The 13,189-nt window shown below is 43.4% G+C and overlaps 1 long non-coding RNA gene across 1 annotated transcript; it reads right to left on the bottom strand.

Moving 5' to 3' along the window:
- Positions 1-910: 910 nt before the first annotated feature.
- On the bottom strand, positions 911-9,357 carry LOC147905844 (uncharacterized). The gene is made up of 4 exons (XR_015541822.1): positions 9,333-9,357; positions 4,057-4,101; positions 3,851-3,949; positions 911-1,424 (listed from the first exon to the last, which is right to left on the bottom strand). It is a non-coding gene; the product is annotated as an uncharacterized LOC147905844 (long non-coding RNA).
- Between the last annotated feature and the right edge of the window lie 3,832 nt (positions 9,358-13,189).

The raw sequence follows: 13,189 nt of genomic DNA, 5'->3' as shown, positions 1-13,189 counted from the left end.
GTAGAGGAGGGTCCAACTTGGTGGATTATCTTGTGGGGTCCCCCTGCTTTGCATCATTTCAGACTTCTATATGTTAGACCCACCACCAAGAACAGATCATGCGTTCCTGCTTTTACCATATCTTACTCGCACTCCCCCCTCCCCCCCCAAAAGTCCCCACGAGACATCCCACCACCACCCTATGGGTCATATATGTCCACTTTCATCATGACCTACATACCTGCTACAATGCCAAACTACACACCTCCTGACACACATCCCCAAGCTCTTTCAAAGCTGTCTCGGACTTGCAACAAGTCATCAATTGTTGGGGTTCTTAAAAACATGTTTTGTCTTTCGAAGTGAAATGTTTTCTTACAGAACTCAAATTGGAAAATGGGGTGCACCAAAAGGGCGCAAACCTCCCCTATTATCCAAAATTCAGAAATCATTGGAATACAGACCCTCTACGATTCCCATGTCCTCACTCTCCTACTCCCTCTGCTTACATCCCTCTCTCTGCCCCTTCTTCTCTCCCTTTCCAACATTCAGAAATCAGACCCTCTACTATTCCCACATCCGCACTCTCCTACTCCCTCTGCTTACGCCCCTCCCTTGACCCTTCTTCTCTCCCTTTCCTCCCTCTTAGGGCAGCCACCTGGAGATAAACACATTCAGACTAAGTGATTCAGTCAACATTTTTTATTATTTCCCAAGTATAAGTCTTGAAAGACAACATTAAATCACCCCAAAAGAAAACATCCAAGGGAATCTATGCAAGATTTACACGTGTCACTTCCAGCCGCAGTAAGAAATCAATCATGGTAATGTGCGCAATCAGCTCTTTAAAGTTCTTCACAGCAAGGAATCAGTTTTTGAATGTCTGAGAACAAGATCTCAAAAATGAAAGTGAACAAGAAATGGTGGTTGCATTAAGCTTTGTTAAAAATTAATAATGGTATATGATTGCCTTAAAGAACAAAATTTACATGTTTTATATGTGCTCAGTGTTCATATGGATGTAAGGTCCAAAAAATATCCCTTTTCAAGACCCAAGAACCTCATTTCTAACCCAGCCATTTGGTAGACTTTTAGCGTCCATGTTGGACTATAAAGATCCGAGATAAATTAGACTGCCAGAGCAAACTTCATTGGAACTCCTGCAGTCAAATATTTGATGGGAATCATGCTGTTTCCCCTTGTGATGTACAGATGAGACTTGATTCATCAACAAACTAAACAGGGAGTGATCCAACAATTCGGTACAGCTTCGAAGTATGGCACATTGTAAGAAAGACCAGACCAGTAATAACTCTCAAGGCTCCAGGTGGGCGTCACTTGACAAAAAGCCTGACCTTTGAGACACAGAACACTCATATTATTGAAGATCTGAATGTTGCTGTGAGCACAGTGCTTATTGACTGCTAATGTGGCTCCACAAATACCTGCATGTGTTAGTTCAACAAAAGAGCTTCAAAGATGACATACATCTCTAATGTTTAAAGCCAAGCAAGCTTCACAAACACTTGTCCCCCACACAAGAAAAGGAAAATGAGCAAGTCTATCTTTTATCTTCCCTTTTCTCTATTCGATCCGCCTTTCACTACCCTTTCTATAAAAAATTGTCTCTGCATTTTCAGTCACTGTCTCCCTGTAATTTATCGTGGTTGCTTCGTTTGCTTCTCTTTCATGTTTGGTTGTAAATCACTTGCCACTGTCCTATATCTTATTACAATTGCAAATAGGGGGTCAAGCAAATACACTGCCAGGTCGGCCAACACTGGGGTCAAGCAAGGCTGCCCACTCTCTCCCAGTCTGTTTGGCCTAAACTGGAACAAAGGTTAATGGGATATCCTCAGCAAGACTGGACTTCTGATCCCTTGAACGGGCAGACAATCATCATGCTCCTACTGTATGTGGATAATGTAAATCTTTCCTCGTGCTCCAAGATATAAGGCAGGAAAAATATGCATTCCTTGGAGTAATGTTGCCAACACAGTGGGCTTAGAGTGAATGCAAACAAGACAAAGGTCATCCTAGTTGAGATTCACATGGACACTATTCGATATTCTTCTCCAAGGGCAAACAGGTGGAGGTTGTGAATAAGTTGAATTACCTTTGATTGAGTTTTTCTCCAATCACTGATCGCATAAATGGAGGGAGAAAAGAAGAGAGGCAAGAAGGCGCCAATTCTATGCTTCTCAACTTGTGTAGATTGTCTGGCATATGGTGTTGGCAATTGAAGATAATGCTTATTTGATACATGTGTCACGTCGTGCGGCTATGTAGGGTTGAGGCCTAGGGAAACAGCCTCTTATTGGATGCTTGAAACGAGCTGAAAGAAGTCTGGAAACAAATTTGGAGCAATTTCCCAAGGGTCCAAGAACTACAACATACTCTTTTCTCCTCTTGGAGACTAGGCATTTTCCCTAGGAACTTCCCAAAATGAAGAGAGTAGTCGGATACACCAGTAGACTACAGAGCATGACAGCCGACAAGATTCCTTGCCAAACTCGGGAAGCTAGCTGCAGGAAGCATAAGCAATCAAGAGCAAAGTTTCTACATTCAGGGTGGAGCACGGACACCAGAGGCTGGTTCCGAAGACCAAAGGCAGGGCCCACCCAGAGACAAATACCTAGGCTCACATCAATTGTGAGCCTAGATGCTAGCACCTAGAGGAACAGAAATTGCTAGCACCTAGAGGAACAGGAGATGTGAGAGACCGCTAGCACCATGGGAGAAACAGCTATATCTACTTTGAATCAGGCATGGGGTGAAAACCCAGCAACACACCCTTATGGAGTGTGCACCATACTCTAGTTTTTAGAGCACCGTCGAGATAATCTTATTTCAAGTTGGGAATTTAAACACCATATGTGTGCACACACATGCGCTTGCATGTGGAGTTATAAGCAAGTAGTAATAAGAGTGATTAAATTCTTCTTGAATTGGCAATGCCAAAGCATTTGATAGATGCAACCCAGAATTTCCTATTGGAACTAGCAATGAATGATGTAGACGAGGAGAGTGCCTATAGAATGTCCACTATTCCCCTACAACCACGAGGGAGAACCCTCTTTTTGGAACAAAATATGCAATAAAACAGAACAAAAAATCAGCAATGCAAACCATTAAAAAACTACACCAAGGGATTAAGTTCAGCCTCTCAACTATTGGTTTAAAAAAAAACATATAAAGTCAAGTCCATCTCTTGGCAAAGATAATAGAGTGTGATTATGGCAACGAGCTCATACAAAGGGCCACGCATGGCTGAATGCCTAGATGCTCTCATTAAGGAACTTCGGGTAACCGTTGCCCAAATATATGGACATGATCACAATATCTCCACCTGCAAACTTAGATTTCCACCTCAAAAGATCTCAATCCAACCAGCAATGTCCCTTGTGGGCATCTAGCTTGACATCATCTACACCTTGTGCTCTATCTAGAAACAAGATCAAAAGACATCTCACAAGACATCTGAGCATTGTGAGCGCTTTTGTAAGATCTGGTCTCCTAATGTTTTATACAATATCACATGCAGAACTGCAAGTTGAGCATTTCTTACTACCCTTCATCGGATCTTTTCATCATTATTCTCTTTTAAATAGATTGTTCGTTTATAAGACAAATTTATATCTAGGTGAATCCAGAAACATGCCCAAACTCATCATCTGAAAACAACACAAAACATGCCATTTGAAAATATGTTCTTTTGTAAGACAAAACATGCTATTTGGAAATTGCTAGTATAAGAAAGGCACGATACTAAACTTCACACTAGTTAGATATCTACCCTTAGAGAACTCTACATGTTGATAAATCAAATATTAACTCGTTTACTTAGAAGCAGAATTTGAGTATTTACTACCTCTGTAGCAAGCAAAGTATCGTAGGGCTTCCCATCTCGGGCATCCACAATTCCTATTCCAGCTATTTTTTGAACATCAACAGCTGTAGCAACAAGAGACTGAAAAAATACAAAAAAGTTAGAATTACATCCAGTGTAAAACATCATGAATACATCTATAGCTCTAAACATGATGCTAATTACGAATATGTATCAAAGAAGCTTACAAGGCTGAAATCAGTTGTGGCGAGAGGTTCCAAAGGAGGAACAATCTGACAAAGAGAAGTTCACAAGTAGTTCAGAAAGTTGCCTTTGTGAATTATTCAAGGCAAAACAGTAAAAATCATATCCTTTGTAAAATTTAAGAGCCAAAAGATCGAAATGAATGCACTGAAAATCTATTCCTGAATCCAAAGAATTACTAGATACACCATGGAAAAGCAAAGAGACACAGCAATAGAGGCTATAGCACACCAGAATTGGGTCACCAATGGTGGGGCACCCCAATCTACATGTACTTGCGTGGTATTGCTTTTGCCAAGAACTGGCACTGGGCAAGATAGGATGTTATTTTTCCATGACGGCAGCATAGTCTAGCACGCATGCAGTTTACAAGAGGCTAAATGAACTTGAAGAACTAGTATAGTCTTGTGATGTAGTTGTGCTTTCAGTTTGCAAGAGTCTAAAGAAGTTTATGCAGTAGCAATAGGTTTGTGAAAATAAGTTTGCTTTTGCTTCTTTCATGTGGGGATAAGAGCACATTAGACTATCATGCAAAACCATGATCCTCATCCTCACATGACCAGACCTGTACCGAAATGGCATTTGTCCTAGAAATTCGGGGCCCAAGTAGCTAAAGGAACCCATGGTACGAAGGGAAACTGGTTCAATATCCCTAGTTATGTGATTCTATTATGGATGGCATGCACACTTGCCGATTATCAATCAGTGTCAATAGCAGGGCTTCTTACAAGTTGAGAGCAAACTGAATACAACAACACAAGGCAAATTCTGTCATTACCCATACGAACCCAACGATGTTATCTAATAGAAAAGGGAGATTTCAGACTTGTTTCCACGGGATCATCTCCATTAACTTGTGCTTGTGTGTGTGTGTGTGTATATATTTGTATATGTATAGATATCTATCTACACACACACACACACTTTTTTTTTTAGTGAAATCTTTTATTTTTGTGTGGGAAACCCCAAAAAGAGGTAAAAACCCACCAATAGGTACAAAGAAAAAATTTACAAGTAAAGCCTCAGAGAAAAACTCATGAGGCAACCCTGTAAAAAGTTACATATCCACTGGAGGAGAATCAAACAAAAGATCCTCCAATTTCATATTGTTGCTTTGTAAAAAGTGATGCAGTGGAGTAACTGCATCATCAATAAAAACTAGCTGTTTTTTGCCCTTGTGATTCTTCTTAATATAAGCTAACAGTCGGAATTTTTAAATCACAAGGTCAAAAACCTGTTGTAACCAAGGATGAAAAGAATCCAGAGAAAAAGGAACATCTGCATCCTGAACAGAAATAGACTCTGGCACGATCATCACAGGCGAAGGAGCTGGATCAACATCAGTACCATCTGAAGGAGCCGCATCAAATAAATCACGACTCATCGTTTCAGCTTCACTCCAAGTATCAACCTGAGATAAAACATGTACCGCAGCTTGTATAATCCCCTCTTCAAGAGGAACATCCATATCCTGAGGAGAAGGAGACTATTGGTGCTCAACACGAGACTGAGCCTGAGCTTCTTTAGCAGCAGCAAGATTGGGCCTGTGATTTATCTACCTTCCTCCAGTAATGCTTCGGAGCAGTGAATGAAGGCTTATCTAGTGAAACCATAGTAGAGACCGGAGGAGAAGGGGGAGTAATCTTGACTGCTGAGGAAGGAGCAGGAGGAGTGGTCTTGGAAGCAGAAGGGCAAGCACGTACAAAATGACCAACCTGGCAGCACCGATAACAGGTTGTAGGAAAAGAGGCAAAATGCAACCAAATGTGCATGGGATGGGCAAAACCCAGATCAAGATCCAAAGTAGAAGGCACTGGCTGCATCATATTGAATATCCGGAGTGGCCTGCAAAAACTCCTGTCTCGGAACATGAAGAGGCCTCCCCAAGAGCGCTGCAAGGGTAGAAAGATGCTGAAGAAGAGGAACAGGCAGTGCTTTGAGGATGATCCATACCAGGCAATGAGTCAAAAGAGAAGCTGCCGAATCAAAAAGAGGATCCCAGGGCATGACATAAGCAAATAAACCTGCCCCAGGAACCCCAGCACAACTGACAAGGTGCTCCACCACCTCCGTCAAAGAACAGTGGGCATAATAAAACCCTTTGCCCATAAAGACAAAGGAGGAAATGACATCCACACCCACGGCAGCTTCAGCCCAACGACGAAGGTGAGCTGCAGAAAGAACCCTGCCCATAAAGTAGAGACAGATCCCAAGCTGCTAAGCCTGTCGAAGACCAAAGATCACAAGGGCAGAATCCAAAGAACAAACCAAAGGAGAACCCGCCGAAGAAGGAACTTCTGTAACGGAGCCAGCACACATCTGGTGAAGAAGATCCAACTGGAGAGGAGAGGAAGGTCCATCTGCAACATCTAGCTTCGCCGATTTGAAAGAGCACGAAGGAAGCAAAACACCTCTCTTCTGCCGAATGAAAACACGTGTGGGAGCAAAGGCAGAAAGAAGAGCTGAAGCAGAGAACACGAACGAGGCATCTGTCGAAGCAACAGGAAAAGGGGAAGAAGAGGCATCAAGGAAAGAGCAAGACAGAGAGGGCTGCTCCAAAAGAGGTACGGACTGTACAAAAGGACCAGAATCGGGCTGTATGGACATACTATGCAGAGGGGCTGTACGGAAATCAGAGGCGACATGAGGCTGGGACTGTACGGACGACCGTACAGTCTGTACGGAATGCAGAGAGGGTACGACTGAGTGCAGGAAAGGCATGGATGAAGACGGGCAAGGTACCGATGCGGGCTAGAAAGGTACGGCTGCAAGTTGCAAAGGTACGGGGATGTACGAAGCAGGGAAAGAGGATAACGGAGCAAGCACGGGAGTTTGCAAGCAGAAAAGCGAGGTAGGTTGGGGCTGTACGGGCGAGGGGGAGGCTCCATCGCTCTCCATCGCTCCTCACACCTACACACACACACACACACACACATATATATTTATATTTATATTTAATATACATATATTTATTTATTTATACATACACATACATACATACATACATATATATATATATATATATATATATATATAGAGAGAGAGAGAGAGAGAGACACACACACACACACACACATATATATAGGAACATTTCAAATTTCATCCTCTGAAAAACACAACACAGTGTGCAGTTCTTCACTCAAGTTTTTTTTTTGCAAAGAAAGTTATTCACTCGAGTTAGTTGCTTGACGGTTGAAAACCCTAAACTCCATCATGCATAGCAGGGACTTACTACTCATGACATCCCCACCGACATCATCCACGCCCAATGGTGGGTGTACCATAGCAAAAACATATGTCCTACACATACATATCCACACCCTCACACATGCTTGAGCATCCATTTATACAAAGGTATTTGTACTAAGCTCCTATCAGCACTCCAAAGGTGAAGGGTAAACTCAGCATTGACAAAGGCTAGCACTAAACAAGAAAACTAATCCAAAAGTAGTCCACATTCTCTTCATTCAAGCTACTATTGCTTGTGAAGCCTATACAATTTCATTTTAGTGTTGGGATTACTGTGGTCATTTCCCCATCTGTGAGGTGTACCAGCAGTATCTTATGAGACAAAACCCAAATGGGGAGAGAGGAAAGCTGCCACAGGGGCAGATCTGCAGGTGCAGGGCTGCCACATGGGGCAGCATGCAGGCTGTCATGTGAGCTGCAGGTATATCTGGATGGAAGGGCTTCCTAGGAGCAGCACAGGACCTAGAAGAGGACAGACGTTCATGCAGCAGAAGGCCCTGCAAGGGCTGCACATAGGGCAGCAAACATGGGCTGCCAAGGCCATTATATAGACCCTGCAGCTGCCAAGGCCATTATATAGACCCTGCAGATGGTGGCAGCAAGGACTGCCAGGCAGCAGTCTGAAGCAGTGGGTCAGGCTCACAGAGAGGTAGACCAGCCAGCACATACCACTTGGCAGGCTGGCCTCCAACAGCAGGTTAGGGCAGAAGATCTGCCACAGACTGGGTCAGCCCAGTCTGTGGGCTGGTCAGCCAGCTCAGTCTGCTGGTCGGCCAGTTCCTAGGGGCATTCTAGCCCTATCAAAGCGCCCTGGAGGGGCAGTTAGTATTCAGTTTGCACCTCACAGTTTGGCTGCAGTTCCAGCAGCAAGGAGGCCAGGAATCAGGGAGCCTTGTGACTCGCCACTAGCTGCAGACAGGAGCAGCAAGGTGCTGCAAGGAAGTCAAGGATCAGGACATTAACGGTACCTCACCATTGGCTGTCCACCGGAGCAGCGAGGAGGTCTGTAGGGAGAGCAACTACTCATCCCACTGAAGTTCTTGGAGAGCATGCAGACTGACACAGTTTTTTAAGGTGCTAGGGGAAGATAGGAGAATACTTTTGTGGTGCCAAGGGTCCACATCTAGGCAACACCATATCTGCTAGATGGTGGCATACAGTGCACACCCTTATACAAGGTTTTGTCCATTTTCGGAGAAATACATACTTATCTGTTTCTACTCTCATGTGTGTGTTTCATTATTTGCATCTATATATATTCAATTGTGTAACAAGAAAAAAAGGAGTGAGATTTGAGTAAGTACTGTGTGATTTCTGGCCTACGTTACAGAACCTTCCATTGCGCGAGTGTTGGCTATAGCAAGCAACTTCAATCTCTTTTTTCTAATTTAGTATCAGAGCCCTGACTAAGACTCACAAGTGCGTGAAGCTTGGACTTTGGAAGGAGATCTCAATTCACGATTGTAGAAGTCATCTCCTACGTTTGAAGGATAGGTCACATATGCGCTGATTCCAAACATTGGAGAAGCAGGCAAACTGGATGGGGACACGTGCGCTGTCCTGAAATTGAAGCTACGGAGCCACCTTGAGGCACATAAGAGAAGATCCAAAGCCCAAAGGCATCAAAGATGCGACACGCAAGATAATAAAACTAGCTGATCCAGACCTGTTAGAAAAGTGGGAAGAGAAGGATGCCGAAGCGATGTCCATGATAATCGGGACAACCGCAAACAGATTGATCCCACACAATCAGTTGGCGGATAACTCAATGGAAGCATGACAAAACGAACAGTACAACAAGGATCCTCAACCTTCAGAACCATCTCTTCACCATGAGGATGGATGAGGGTGACACCGTGTGGGACTACCTCACAAAAGTGAACGTATTGAGAGATCAACTCAGAGCTGTTGGTTACAATGTGAACCCAGTTGAGTTGCCAACGCTCATGCTGAACATGTTGCCAAGGAGCTTCAATCATACTATGACTGTAGAAAGGTCAAGACTTCTCACCTTTAAGGAGTTGGGGACCATGTTGGTACAGCTATCATTGACAGTGTTGACAACTTGAAACTCAAACTTCAAGTTTTCACACATGTGTGATAGCAAGAGTGGCACTCACAAAGCCTTTGTTGCACAAAGCAAGGGCAAGGGCACAAAAATGTGTAAGCCAAATAAAAAGAAAGATGACATCTCTACATTCTCTCATGTCCTGAGAAACATACGGCAAACAAAATGCCCAATACAAGCAACTGGACTTTGAATATATGCAAAGGGAATATATATTCAATTTGATCCATTATAAGTACATAGGTTGGCAGCCTGGCTTTGAGAACGATCTCGGTATCTCTTGGAGGCATCTACAGCATCCATGTGTAGCCCGTACTGCAATCTCCAATGTCCCTATACTCCTCTGACTTTGATTCTTGAAGTCTCCCCAAAGACACCTCCCTCATGCAAGTGTTGTTAGCTTTTATTCTCATACATTTTTTGTCAACACTCAAGAGCTCAAGGATAGGATCAGCAAGGACAAAGGCTAGCACTACAGGAGAAGGCTAATCAAAATGAAGTCTTAATCAAGCTACAACTGCTTGTGAAGACTAAAATTTCATTTTAGTCTCTCCCAAACGACCCAATCATATACACAAAAATGTAAGCTGAAAGAGCTAATAAGATATTAGGCTATGGTTGTGTTGGCTAAGATTTATTGCACCCTTGGGGGCACAGCCAAGATGATTCTAAGTCATTAAGTTGGAGAGGTTAGGAATTTTCATCATCAAGAAAGGCTTTAAAACCTTACACAGAGAGTTGTCACACTTCTAGGGTTAAGGTTAGGGTGATACTTCCCTCCAGCATGGCATACACAGTGTCATTTTGAGCTTGACCTCTTATGGTAGCCAGATTTGGAGCCGCTCTTGTCCTCAAATTGTCTGATTTTGCACTAGTAGATGGTAGCAAATAGTGTAAGGATTGTTGGATATTGAGTAGTGTGGTGTGAACATCCTTGGGGTACCTCCATTTAGAAGAGGTTTTTTCCCTTAGGATTAGATTATTATGTTTGAAATGTATCACCTCAGCTTGGAAATCTACCTTAGTACCTTTTGGCGATTCATAATAGACATACAAAGCTCCTGTATATGCCAATTTGCTCGGGGAAGAAGAACCTGAAGAAAGAGAAGAAGTTGTGGAAATAGACTGCTGCCACTGGTCCATGTCCACCGCGAGGAGGTTGATGAGGATTGGGCTTTTTAATTGTCCTTTGTGTGTGTGTTGAGTCAATAAGGGTATTCTACCCTGGGTAGTCCCCCAAAAATGATTGTATTTGGCTTTTTTCTGTGAGAGTCTTAGTTCTAGGTTTCTAAAACATACTTTCTACCCAATTACTAGCCAAAGGGGATGGTCTCAACTATTGGTCATGAGCTGCTGTGGCACACCATGACTGACCGCACTGAGGGTAGACGGAGCATTTCCCGAGGCAGCCCACTCTCGGCTGCGGGGCCCGTTTGGAGCCCCAGATGATCCCGGATGGCTCTGGGCCAAACGGTTATGTGCCAAGGCTCTATTTTGCACCACGGCTGTAACGTGTGGTCGGTGGCCTATTTTGACTTCCAGTCGGCTGTTTTGGGCCAACTGGGTCGGTCTCCCAATTGGGTCTAACTGGCTACGACTAGTGGCTATATAAGAGCAAGCCCGTAAAGCCCATCATCATCACTGGCTACAGCAATCCTGAATCCTTAGCATCTAGCCTCCATCCTCTACTGTTTCTAGCATGCCATCGAAGCTTCTCACATAGGAGCGCACGGCTGGGAGGCAGCGCCATCTATTGTATCAGTTTTACAGTAATCAAATTTTTGATTCTCCATGCTATCTGCTTTTCTCTCTTGCATACGAGATCTTGTTATCTATTGAGCATAGACGTTGTATTGTTTTCTTACAGTAATAACAAGAATGTAGGCCAAAGCCTTCGGTAAGAAAATGTAAGCACAACCAGTGCATCAACTGCAATGTGTCAAAGCTATCTGTCAGAAAAAAATAGTACCCATGTGCTAAACATCCATCAATATAGCATCCCACAAGGTAATTTGGGCCTACTAGCACATCCAACAAGGACCACAATGCATCCAAATGGCCAATAAAGCTTCAAATGTAACCCAATGCAAACCACAAATTAGCGCACATGGCTCAAATGACAACAAGAGTGATCTGCAAAGGAATCACAAGTCGCTAATATTGACAACTCCACGACTCTAAAGTCACAACCCCCAAATGTCTCTAGTGGCACCATACAATAGACTCTTGTTCAAGTCATAGATCAAAATTCCACATGGGCACATGGGAATCCACTGTATGACCAATACAAGCAAGGCCATAGCACATCCTAGGTCATACAACATCATAGCCAATAGTTACAACAATGGTCTCAATTATTTGCTACCATGGTGTCAGATGAGCAGGAAAGAGAAATGGAAAGACAGATGCTCCCATCACTCCAATCCAAAGTGCAAAGTGCCGAGGCTGAAATTATGAAGCTCAAGGAAAGCATGGCAGAACAAATGCAGCAACAACTCCTTGCACACAATGCTCTAGCAGAAAGTAGAGAGGATGCCCTACAAGCCACGGTTTCTCTCCAAGATAAATGCCTACAGCTATCCGAGGCCTTGAACCAAAAGGAAAAGATCGAGTTAGCCCTCTCCCATATGCAAGCCACTTGTGATGATATCAAAAAGGAATTGGTGCAATTAAATGAAAGATTATTACTTAAAGAGGATCAGCTCCATGCCACATTAGACACAAACAATGAGTTGCAAAATAGCTTCAAAGAGGGTGAACATCATATTCAAGCTCTAGAGAAGGAAGGCATGGAATCAAGGGAGATACTTATGCACACCAAAGCAGAACTGGACACTCAAGAACAAGAGATACTCCAACTCCACGTGCTTAATGATCAAGTTCCAGGGCATCCAAAAGCAGCTCAACAATTCAATAGTCTAAAGCTTGCATAAAGATAAGTGCATAGAGTGGCAAAATCAAAAAGCTATAATTTTCAAGTTGGAAATTCAACTACTAGCTCAAGCCGATGATGATGCGGAGGGGTCAGCATAAGATCTTTTGATACAAGGCATCACTACATTATACCAAGAGCTTGTTGCAGTCCTCCAGCAAGAGGATCACCTTGAAGGAAGAATACGCATACTCTGGAAACACTTGCAAATCACAATGTTGTTGGGATATCTCAAGGTGTATGCCTCAGGCACACCTTATGTTTCTATGTGTGAGTGCTAGAGGCACAGTTAGGTGCCCACAAGCACAGTTAGGTGGTGGAAAAGCCACATAGGATGATTGAGTGAATCTAGGAGCAGATTGAGGAGATGATTGTGGAGCTTTGAGGTCATCAGTGATGTCAGTGACCTTGTATGAGGTGCCTACTTAAGGACCTCTTTCTTCTTCATTCTATAAGCAAGTATTCTGAGTTTGTGTCCACTCTACTCTTTCTTTTCAGTATTCCAACATGGTATCAGAGCCCTTTGATCCCCCTTGAGCCCATTTCTGCCACATCATCTTCTTCTTCTTCATCTTCTTCTTCTCCATTTTCCTCTTTCTTCCCAAAATCTTTGAGAGCTTGGTTCTCCATCTACAAACAGCCATTGCCCAAACCCTCTGAGCTGGAAACTCCTCTAGTATGGGCGAACTTCCACCTGCAAGCAATTGAAGAAAAAACGTCTGTGGTGGCTGCCATTCTTCAAACAGCGAATTTCTTTTGTTGCACTCCCTGCATACTCCGCCATTGCCTGAGCCCTCTTAGGAGTAGATGGGCGACCTCAAGACGAAGATTTTGAGCCATTTTTCAGGTCATTTGGTTTAGTAACGAG

The sequence above is a fragment of the Dipteris shenzhenensis genome, chromosome 1 (genome assembly GCF_047967505.1).
Source record: "Dipteris shenzhenensis isolate YYH24624 ecotype China chromosome 1, Dip_SZ_1.0, whole genome shotgun sequence".
NCBI classification, from domain to species: Eukaryota; Viridiplantae; Streptophyta; class Polypodiopsida; order Gleicheniales; family Dipteridaceae; genus Dipteris; species Dipteris shenzhenensis.
Note: the sequence above shows the minus strand (reverse complement) of the source record. Positions and strands in the feature narration are given on the sequence as shown.